The following is a 12,180-nucleotide window of genomic DNA, read 5'->3' on the forward strand; positions in this document are numbered from 1 at the left end:
GAAGTAATCTGTATTGTGAATAGTTAAAGCTATCGGCATCTCAAAGGCCAAAAGAACCAATACAGAGAAATAATGCCGCTTCCAACTAGTCCATATGGACTGTAGAATTGGCGATTCGTATTGGATAATTTGTACTGACCAAGTTTTATGATTGGCTGAAGAGTCATAAAATTGAATTTGAAGTCATGTATAAGTATCGCCGTTGTGTCGTCAATGTTTAGTTCAGGAACTGATCCCGATTTGAATGTTGAAATTGGATATTGGTGCAGTTATAATTACCTAAAATTTTTGTTATCTGTTTAAAATGTGGCGTCCTTGGACGCCACATTTTAAACACCATTGTAGCGATGGTGAACAATGCGAAAAAGAGATACCAGTGAATAAAATTCACTGGTATCTCTTTGCGTTTGAATACTGAAACACAGAGAGTATGTTTTAATGCATATAAGAATCTACATCTCAAGTTTGGTTTCGAGGGAAACAAACTATTACAAGCAACATCAGATTTGATCGAAACTCCTTTCTCAGCTGTACGCAAAATAGTCAAAAACAAACTTTATGAACGCAAGACGCGATGTGATATGAGATTACCAAAACCTTTAGATGTTCATGTAATAAAATCATTGAAAAAAACAATATACGACTGTTACAAAAGCAATGAGATTCCTACAACTGAAATCATAAGGAAAAAATTGAATATTTCCGGACATAACGTGAGCTGCTGTGACAAAACTCTCCAGAATTGGATAAAGAAACTAGGATTTAGATTTAAAATAATAAACAAACGTCAAGCAGTTATGGAAAGAAGGATAGTGGAATTGCGCAACAAATACTTAGAACAAATAACTAAATGTAGACAAGAACAACGACAAATTTTCTATCCGGCCGAAACTTAGTATGACACTCTCGACACAATTACGAAAGAGTGGACTGATCGTTCGAGAATGTGTACGCCTAACATGCCTGCAAACAAAGGATCGCGACTAATCATTGTGCTAGCGGAGGAAGTAAATGATAGGATCCGAATTCTTTGAAATTATGTTTAAAAAAACTTGAGGACTGCAATGTTGACTCTCATAAGAACATGGAAGCTAATATTTTTGAGGAATGGTTTGAAACACATTGATCTCAAATTTGGATGCGAATAGTGTAATAGTTCTTGACAACGCTTCCTATCATTCGCGACAGCTCATCAAAGTACCGAATAAAAATTCGAGGAAAGATGAAATACAAAGTTTTTTAATGGATACTGATTTGTATTTTGAAGATAACTATACCAAAAACCAACTACTTGAAGTTTTACAGACAAAAACATTTGAAACACCATACTAAGACCTACCTCCTATTTTTTTGTTTTCAAACCCGTCGAGTTGATTTGAGGAAAATTGAAACAAATAAGCATGGGGGTGAAAGTAATTTTCCAAAATTTGATAAGAAGGTAATAGAGCTATTTAAAGAAGTATCTAATATTACCGAAGAAGAAAATGATTAATAAAGTAATTTCAGTTGAAAAAGACTATATGGAGATTGGACACTTCCATATTAATGGTGGAAATAAATTCATTATTGATTTAAATGACGATAGTGATAGTGAAATAGAGAATATGGAAAAAATATTATCGAAAGCTTTCGAAGAAAGTTAGTGAAGTGTTTTGATGGCTCACAAACAAATACTAAACAACACAGCGTCTTCAAACTTGAAACATATGCTTTATAGATTATGTACTTTCTTGTACCGTGATAGTATTCAAACAACTACCGCCATCTCTAAGTCGGGTCGGGTAATTCTTGGACCACCCTCGTAACATAAAAATTTGAAAATTATAAGTGAAATACTCTTCTGAGCCATAGTACGGTCGATTATCTAATAGTTCGTTTACAGCCTTTTTTTGAAATGTTCTATTGCTGATGTCGACGATCATTCAGTACCGGTTTGTGGATTTTCTTCACCGTTTCTGAAGTCATCACCTCATTTGGTGGACCACTGCAATGCTCGTCTTGGCAGCTCGTACGGCCTCGTTTAAACTCTGCTACCCAAAATTTTACTGTTGAAAACGAAGGAGCAGACTCGCCCAGAGATTGTTACGTGTTAATTCACCTTTTTTTGATGATTTTCGTTAAATTACCTAGAAAAAAATATATACAACTTCGATGTTTATTTATTTATTGTTATGACATTTTTTGAAATAGTGCTTCCATGAGATCCGTTAAATTCTAAGTTTCTGTACCCTGAAAATAATACGCTCTGTATATTCAATTGCATCTAGTTATCATTCAATCACTTACCATCAATCAGTTCTTGTTAGTAATTGCCTTGTAGTAATTGGTGCTTCGAGTGTTCTCTGAGATTCCTGTGAAATACAAATACGAGAAATAAATAACCTAACATTCTCATATTTAGTTCTTCAAAATATACATTTACATCACTGTTGACTTAAATTGGCAATCTGTGTCACTTCTGTTAAGTTCACATCATTGAAAGGTTTGATTAAAAGGGTTCACCTGTGACGTCATTGAAGATGATTTTACCCCGAACAGACCGTCTGTGACATCAATAACCATGACGACCAGATAACCGCAATAATTAACCCATTTCATGGGATTGCGAAATAAAACTGACTAGATGACAAGTTGACATACCTTTGAAAGGGGGATATCCTTTTCCTTTTTTTTGATCATCACGGCACATGGCAAGAGATGAATTTGAGAATTGTGCTCACATCTTGGATGGATTTGCCTATACGTATTAGGAGGTGAATATAAGAGTTTCTTATTCTTGAGAAAAGAAAGAAATATCCACTTCAGTTTTTTGGGATTTGAATTATTCTATCTTCCTAATCAAGCCATAATCGTTAGACCTCACTTCAGGCCATCCACTATATACAGATACGTCTTCCACTAGCTTGTCAACTATATCCATTGAGAGGTATCTTAATAGGCACCTCTCCCAAATAAAACTGGAACTTGGCACAGAATTGTTCGTATAACCTTACTTTGTTTCAGGCCTTTTCATTTTTGGCCCTTTCGCTTTATCTCTTCGTTGTACGTTGGTTACATCTTGACGATTAGCTTATTGTTACCTTTGTTACGGTACTACAAAAAGTCTCTGACAACCAGAAAATCATTGATTACAACTATAATACTTACCACAGAATCTCAAGATCATTTATGAACACACCAGATCTCTACAAGGTTTCGAACGAAGAGAATATCCATTGGAGAAAGATATACGCTGGCAACACCTTGATCAGGCGAGCTCTTTCCATTATTTCTATTGCTTTACTTATATTAATATTACACCTCTTGTTGCTTGTCAATTATCCTGTTTATTGGTTACATTTGAATGCTGCTTTTTGGCTGTGAAGCCTTATCTACCAGTGATTCTGGAAGAAAGAATACAACTAACTAAATATCACAACTCTGAAATTATATTTACTTACCACTTACTAGTTTATATATATATATATATATATATATATATATATATATATATATATATATATATATATATATATATATATATGTAAACTCTGATGTATATATACATAGGGGTATCAAATGATCATGTCCTTCTCCCCATGCTGATTGAATGATTCAATGTTAAGTCTATATGTAGTTAAGTCTACTTGCACAACGAATAAATCCACTTCCTATCACACGAGAGTATTTCTTCCACGACCCACTCTCCGAAAGTAGGTAACCACATTATTTTAATTAATGAAAACCCCATTATAGCCCCCAAACGTTGCTCCTATCATTTAGAGGCGTTTACAGGTTATAAGTTGAATCTAGTTAAGCTTTTATATTGGTTGGGCTGAGGCCTCTCAAATAAAAGTATTGTACCACATAACGACGACCAACTTTTTTCATTTTCACAAATCCACCGAAACAAATACCAAACAACGCAGCGTCTTCAAACTTGAAACATATGCTTTACATATTATGTACTATCCAATACCGTGATATTTTTCAAATAAATCCTGACATATCTAGGTCAGACCCGCCCCCTTGTGTAACTCTCAATAACGATATAATATTTTGACGTCTTCGCGTTTCCAACTACACTATCCAATATTCGCTGTCTCAAAAAAAAAGTTATTTTTCTTATTTGTTAAAAAATTTGTATTTACTCAGCAATTTCTATTTTGTTCCCTTCAAAGTAGTCCCTTTTAGAAATAATACACTTGTGCCAGTGTTCTTTTAAATACTCGAACCAGTTCTGCTATGCACTTTTTGGTATGTTTTTGAGCTCTCTCAGCGATTCGTTTTTATCTTCCTATTGGTCGCAAAACGCCGCCCTTTCATAGGTATCTTCAATCTTGGGAACAGAAAAAGCCGCAGGGGGGCGAATCTGGCGAATACGGAGGCTGAAGCATGATTACGGTGTTGTTGAGCACAACCTTTGATCGAACTTGGCATGATTTTTTGGTCTTGGCTCTCCTTGGCTCTCCTATTTTATTTTGTTGTTTTGTGATTTGATATTCTTAAATATCAAGTTTTTGTTACAGTCCCTTATAATTTTGAGTACCTACTTTTCGTGTTAACAAAAAATAAAAATAACTTTGCACCAAAAACTTTGAAAATTATTCTACTCTTCAAAAAAATTGACCGTGGTAAACACCATAGTTGTGTAATTCATAATATTACAGGCTTTCAAAATAAACCGTCTTATATTGTCTATTTATCGTTTTAGCAATTTTTTTGTAGTGCCCATTAAAAATGGGCAAAAAAATAAAACTTCATTTAGTTGGCCATGACTTCAAATCTGGATGTATTTTTTGATGCTGAACAACTTTTCCAAATAACATTTCCCGAGATTTTTCGAAACAAGAGTACTTTACTCTTGTCTCAAAATCAAATATTTGAAGGCCCCTCGTATATTACATGTGTTTTACTGTATTTTGTTGGTGCATGTTTAGTTTTAGGGGATGCACAAACTTTTATCAAGAATAACATTTTGTCGAAAAACCCTTAATAAAGAAGTTTCCCATATGGTGCATACTTTGGGTTACATATACTTTATGAATAAAGGTATTGAAAAAAAAAAAACATTTTTATCGGTTGTTGATGTGTTGTGGTGTTCAGGGCGAGCATCGTCATTTACATTTTCTGGACCTTCTGACTCAGAGTACAATCACCGTATGCCACTGTCAACATTTCAAGTGTTTTTTTACACTTTTTTACACAAATTTTGATGCAAATTCTCTCATTCATCGTTTTCGAGAGCGGAATATCGCCGAATACGCAAAACACTTCTTCACCAACAAAATAAACATGCTTAACAGCTGCAACTGTGAATATTGTTGACATTTACTTTATTTTTCATGAAACAGGCCACGTAGTTTATGATTATATATTACTTGATCTACCTACACTATCAGAATAATCCTCAAAAAAAAGTATTATCCTTCGCAGTTAAAATTTTCTGTCTTATTATTGCCAATAGCATTCGCCGGCGGTAAGTCTGTAGCTGGTTTTCTTAATTGAAAAATCATCATTTTTCTGCATGTCCCCCTCTCGTACTCGTAAAATAGGGTTGGGAAAGGAAATTAAAAATATCAATGCCGGTTTGCGAATAAGCTGGTTTATTCAATAGTGCTTCAACAGCTATTCAGGTGCAAACCCATACCATGATCTGGTAAGGAATTTTTCAACAAAAATATATATTCTTTACACCGATAGCAGACAGAAAAACTCCAGTATGGGGAACCAAATGACACCGTGGGAAGGATAGGGGGTTGTGAAGTATATTAAGCTCATGTGATGCTCAAAGGTTATTAGGTTTCACTGGTAGTACCTATGCGATTCAACGAAAATAGTGTTGATATACAGGGTGTAACAGGGTGTAACCACATATTCTGGGGTAAACATAACTGGATTGGATATCACTTACATTTATGCAAATGTGTACACAAAAAAAGTTACAGCCCTTGGAAATTACAAAATGAAAATCGATGGATGCATGGCTTATTCATCGTGAGACAATGAAATATGTTCAGCTCATAAAAATTTTAGCGCTGAAACCCTCCAAACTTTTCTATGCGATATAATTGAATTGTTATTGTGACACCATTGGTTGAATACATTACGGTTTTGATTTTTTTACCTCATAGAACTTTTTCGAAAAGTCAGTTTTTATCGAGATGCAGGCTCTATGTTTAATTTGCAATGAAACCATAGCTGTTCTCAAAGACTATAACATTAAACGACACTATGAATCGAAACATCTTCAAAGTTACTCCAAGTATACAGGAAGTTTGCGGAAGGAAAAATTTAAAGCTTTGAAACGCGGACTCAAATCGCAGCAATCTTTGTTTACCAAAGCGAATACTGAACAAGAGTCTGCAACTCGCGCCAGCTTTCGTGTGGCTCTTGAAATCGGAAAACGTGGCGTACCATTCACCGATGGAGAAATTATAAAAGAATGCTGGATTGCAGTAGCCGAAGAAATGTGCCCCGAAAAGGTAAATTTATTTGAAAGTGTTAGTTTGTCAGCAAACACCGTGGCTCGGAGGGTGCAAGACATCGCAGAAAATATATCATCTCTAGTGTCTGAGAAAAATGGACATCATGAGTGGTTTTCTCCAGCATTGGATGAGTCAACGGATGTGTCAGATACTGCTCAGGTGTTGATTTTTATTCGCGGAGTAGATAAAAGCTATGAAGTGCATGGAGAACTTCTTGATATTGATAGTATTCACGGCACGACAACTGGGGCAGATATTTTTAAGGGAGTGGAATATGTCATTAATAAAAAGAACCTTCGATGGAGAAATTTGAAATCTATAACAACTGATGGAGGCAAAAATATGTATGGTAAAAATAAAGGAGTGGTTCCACTTGTGTCAAAGGCTGTAGAAAATGATGGTGGTTCAAAACCATTAGTCTTACATTGTATCATTCATCAACAGTCCTTGTGCGGAAAATTTTTGGATATGTCTGAGGTTCTGAAACCAGTCATATCAGTTGTTAACTTCATCAGATCCACTGGGCTGAGTTACCGACAATTCCGCGAGTTTATTCAACAGATTGGAGAAAATGATTTACCGTATCATACTCCCGTGCGCTGGCTTAGTTGCGGAAAAGTCCTTAGGCGCTTTTTTGAACTTCGAGCAGAGATCGAAATTTTTTTAAATGAGAAGCAGCTCCCTTTTGCCGATTTAGAAAATAGTGAATGGATGTGGAAGTTAGCCTTCTATGTCGATTTGACAAATCATATGAACGAACTGAATTTGAGATTGCAAGGAGAAAATCAGCTTCTCCCTGATTTATACACTAATATCAAATCCTTCAGGCAGAAAATAATACTATTTCAATCGCAATTACGTAAAAAATGTTTCACACATTTTGAAACATGTGAAATATTCAGCCACACTATAGAGACTGAATTTCCGTCAATTTTGCAATCGAAACTTTGAGTGCTTTGAAGATAAATTTTGATACTCGTTTTTAAGATTTTGACGTCATTGCGAATGAAATTAAGCTTTTTCAAAATCCTTTTGATTCTGACATTGAAACTCTGGCTCCGGAAGTCCAAATGGAAATTATTGATTTACGGTGCAGTGATATACTTAAGAACAAATATCAAAATTCATCTTTGTTGGAATTTTATAAGAGTCTTGCACTGGAACAATTTGATAATTTGCATAAATTTGCTCGTGGGTTGTTTTCTGTTTTTGGTACTACTTACTTGTGTGAGAAAACGTTTTCCAAGATGAAGTACACAAAGAATGTTTACAGATCTCAATTAACCGATGAGCATCTTAAATCTCTTTTGATAATTGGTACAAGTAAAATTGATCCACAACTACAAAGTATTGTCGGTGGAAAATCACAATTACATAAATCTCATTAGTGTTTTTGTTTTACTGTGATTCATTTCAATTATTTGTTAGTTATTAATATGCTTAAACTTAGATACTTAAGTTAAGTTTTCTTTGTCATCATTTCTGTCTTTAAGTTTTACCTTGCAAGTAAATAAAACCGAGTAATTGTCATTCTGTGTTATCTTCTTCAACTTATCACAGCAATAGTATCAACAATTAGGTAATCATTGGCTGTCGCGGGCCAGATTGATGACAGTAAATCATTGGCTGTCGCGGGCCGGATTGATGACACTGGCGGGCCGGATTTGGCCCGCGGGCCGTAGTTTGGAGACCCCTGCTCTAGACACCAACGACATGTGGCTTCAACAGGACGGCGCTACGTGCCACACAGCTATTGCCACCTTGGATATTCTGCAGATGATGTGAACTGGCCATCGAGATCATTCGATTTGACCTCATCAGACTTTCTATTGTGGGGGGTTTTCAAGTCGTAGGTGTATGCGAATAACCTACAAACTACAGCGGTCTTCAGAGCCAACATTACTCATGCCATCGTTCAAATTCAGTCAGGTTTATGCGCCAGAATCATGGAAAGTTGGACGTTTCGAATTCGTTCCACTCAGAGAAGTCGTGGCGGACATTCCACACATAATGATGGCATCAATAGGTCTTTTTAATGCACGACCTGGACCTGGATGTTATATTCCACACATGTTTTATTTCAATTTAAAGGTAGAAATCGCTCAATGAAAGATCCTATAATACAAAATTCACTATCAGGATGAATATTCATTGAAACATGGAACAACAAAAACAAATGACATTAAAACGGAGAAAACTTTTGCCCATTATTTCAATTATTTCCCATTATTCCCCATTATTTCACAAAAAATATCTCTGGTTGGAATTATTCTCCATCATTTGGTGGACTCACTGTTCTATTGCATTAATAAAGACTCCCAAAGATAGTTTTTCTCAAATATCCTCCATGTTCTGAACTGATCGAATAGAAAAAGCTCAGAACCATCAGAAATAATGTGTTTTTATAGTCTAACGCCCATACAACTGACATAAAGGATGTTTTCTGAATAATACTCGGTTTCATTCAACATACTGTGTACTGTCAAAAAGTCAGTAGAAGTTATCGATGCTAAGACGGGCAAATTTTCAGAGACCGGGGATTTCTCTGCACCCTTTATACTTGATAGTATCTTCCAAAATTGTAGTAGGCCATGCCACGCGTTCTTAGTAGGGAGGTGAACGACCTTTCCTTTTCTCTAGACGCACAGCTTTACTTCCAAGGGTTGCAGGGATCGTCTAGCGGACCGTCTAGACGAGTCGTTCGTATATCTGCAACCTCGAAGATAACTTGCCACCACCGCCGCAACACTCTCCGATCAATAAATGGAGTTGTGGCGGCACGCCGCGCGTAGCCCAGGTGATTGCGAAAGGAGCTAGACAAAAGACCGTCGTCGTCGATGCGTCTCCAAAAATAGGAAACAAAGGAGATAGCGCTATTCCTAACGTTCGAATATGAGGGATTAATTTCATTTATTGAGGTTGTTGAGGAGCTCAACGAGACATATATCTCTGATGTAAATCCATAGCATAAGTTGAGAAAGAGTCGAGACGTGAGTCCTATGCAATACAGGGCGTGTGAATGATGCATGGGTGGACTTTAGCTGCTTTTTATTTGAGATAGAAAAACACCAAAAAAGAAGCACTCTTACCAACCACCAGGAATGAAGTTTTTCCTTCATGCTCTGAAGATGCCAACTTGGTTAGTGAGAAGAGTATTGCATATCTGTTGATTGTTTTTCGATTTATTACACGTCAGATTTCAGTTTTAGCTTTAATGAGGAAAAATGTATAGTACAACACCAAACCATTATTTTTAATACCTCGACACATGTTTTAATCACCAAGTTCATCTTCGAAAGGAAGATTGAACTGAATCTACATATTATAATGTTGTCTTTATTCATAACATAGATACCTGTGATAGGTACCAAGTAAGACGTAGGTACCCAATATGAGAATTAACTCTGAAACCAAAATTCGAATATACTGTTATTGTTTTTCTCAAATTGAAGTTGATATAAAAAGTTCCGTCTTCATTGAGGCTCAGCATCATGCGCAATGCGTTCATCTCTTTGATAACTATTTCAATCTCTACTCTGACTTCTTCAAGTGTCTGCCCTGAAACTGTTATGGTGTTATCATCTGTGAAAATATTAATTTTTCCTCTATTGATATATTAGGGAAGATCATAACGGAAAAAAGAAAAATTGAAGGCCCCAGGACAGAACCTTGCAGAACCCCAAAGAGGACAAATTGCCTGTCTGATAATTCATTTTTTATTTTAGCTGAAATCACTCTATTTTCTGAATATGATTTGATCCAATTCAATAGTATGCCTCTTATACCAATACAATATAGCTTATCCAGACTAACAAAAGCTTTTGATAAATAAAAATGATAGATACTACTGAAAGTGAGAAATAAAACTTCCTGTTTTTATATCATTCGTATTTGTAACTATCGTTACTACAGTTTCGTTTTATAAAAAAATTTCAACCGAATACAACAAACAGCAAGTTTTATTACTCATTTTTCATGATGATCTCCTAGAAACGGCCACATCCATCAATTTATCATTGATACTACATAACGACCTTGATACGTAACGACTTACATAACACCGACACAACTGACTTATTTTTTGAAAATCCATGCTGACTTGGAGATAGTATTTTCCATTTGAAAAAATGGTGTTTCATCAGTTTTCACGATGTTATGTTTCAGGTGGAAATTTCGATCACCCTGTAAATTATTTTCGAAAATTCGATGGACCTGTTCACGACTTGATGCTTGAGGTGTGATTTTGTGGAATTTCACATTTTCAACTGTTACTGTCTATGAGTTATGATTTTTTCGGAGGGGTGCTGTAACTGTCAAATTTTTTAGAAAAAAATTAATATCTCGAAAACTAACAAATTTGGGTATAGGAATTGTTATACAAAGTGGGCCTAAAATGTGCTGAGAAATTCAAAAATGTAATAAAATACAGGGTGTTCCATTTGAAATAAGGAAGTTACCCTCAACTTCCGGTTTAACGGAAAGAGACCGGAAGTTGAAAAGCCCATTTTGTAAAACCCACTTCCACAAAATTTCAAGTTTTTATTTTGAATCGTTCTCCATATATTCCCAACGAACGCTCGTCGTGAAAGACCCTGTATTGGACAGATGGACTGCCACACATTTCGTCTATCGAAAGCTTCATTTCTCGATTGGTTAACAACATGGATGGTGTGTAACCTGTTAGGTATCTATTAAATTAATGGACTTACGATGTTGCCTTATCTAACAGTCAAGTAAATCTGATAAAAAAATATAATTTCAACAAGCTATATAGTATACTATTAGGTATTGGTCCACCATCGTTATTCATGATATTATCGAAGATGATCACCAAGTGATCATCTTGAGGATGATCGCTTGGTGATCGAAACACGTGTCGAGGTGTTAAAAGAACGTTTTGGTGTTTGGAAAAAAATCTAGTGATATTCATTACAACACCAAAGGTTCAAAACAGTACATCACAAGTGAAAGAATGTCTCAATAAATTTAATGAGAGCTACAAAAGTTATGTTACAATAATATAACAGTAAAAAAATTGGATTTTCATAAACAAGTTTCCACTGAAGCATATTAAGTTGATCTTCTAATAAATTAGTGGTAAAATAATATTTTTGAGTACAATCTTTCGTTTTACCAGATTTAAATAAAAAACATAATTGGTTTTCCTAGAATTACTTATATCAAAATCAAGTTACACACTTTAATCTTGTAAATATCACCAAACTTTTATATCATACTAGCGACCCGCCTCGGCTCCGCACGGGTGCAATCCTGATACTTAAGTGTTATCAGAGACAAGTTGGTTGTCTCTGGTGTTATGGAGCTATTTATAGGCACGCGCCGCTGGTACCGCCGCAACCGCCGGTACCGCCGCAACCGCCGGTACCTGCATTTTAAATCTGTAATATCTTCGAAAATATTCATTTAAATTATCTGCTGTAAATGACCATATTGATCTATATTGAATGCACAATGATTTTAAGGTACTTAATTGTATAAGGATTAATACTGTATTGCTTGAACTCGCTTCGTAAATAATCCATTATTTCTCGTAAAAAGTGAAGGATAAAAAATGATTATTGTAGGTTGAAGTTCATTTTCTTCTCTTCAGAGCTGATTAATGAAAGTTTGTAACAAAAATATGTTCCTACCATTAATTTATTTTCAATTTTTCAGTTGCATATACAGTGTCACCGATAAAGTCCGCATCAAA

General features: G+C 35.4%; 1 long non-coding RNA gene across 1 annotated transcript; it reads right to left on the reverse strand.

The window, feature by feature from the left end:
• Positions 1-928: 928 nt before the first annotated feature.
• Positions 929-10,960, reverse strand: LOC141481803 (uncharacterized). The gene is made up of 3 exons (XR_012465188.1): positions 2,641-10,960; positions 2,287-2,351; positions 929-2,229 (listed from the first exon to the last, which is right to left on the reverse strand). It is a non-coding gene; the product is annotated as an uncharacterized lncRNA (long non-coding RNA).
• Positions 10,961-12,180: the final 1,220 nt, after the last annotated feature.

Source organism: Leptinotarsa decemlineata, unplaced genomic scaffold, assembly GCF_025532065.1.
Source record: "Leptinotarsa decemlineata unplaced genomic scaffold, Ldec_3_MD MMD2_tig00000505_RagTag_RagTag, whole genome shotgun sequence".
NCBI lineage: Eukaryota > Metazoa > Arthropoda > Insecta > Coleoptera > Chrysomelidae > Leptinotarsa > Leptinotarsa decemlineata.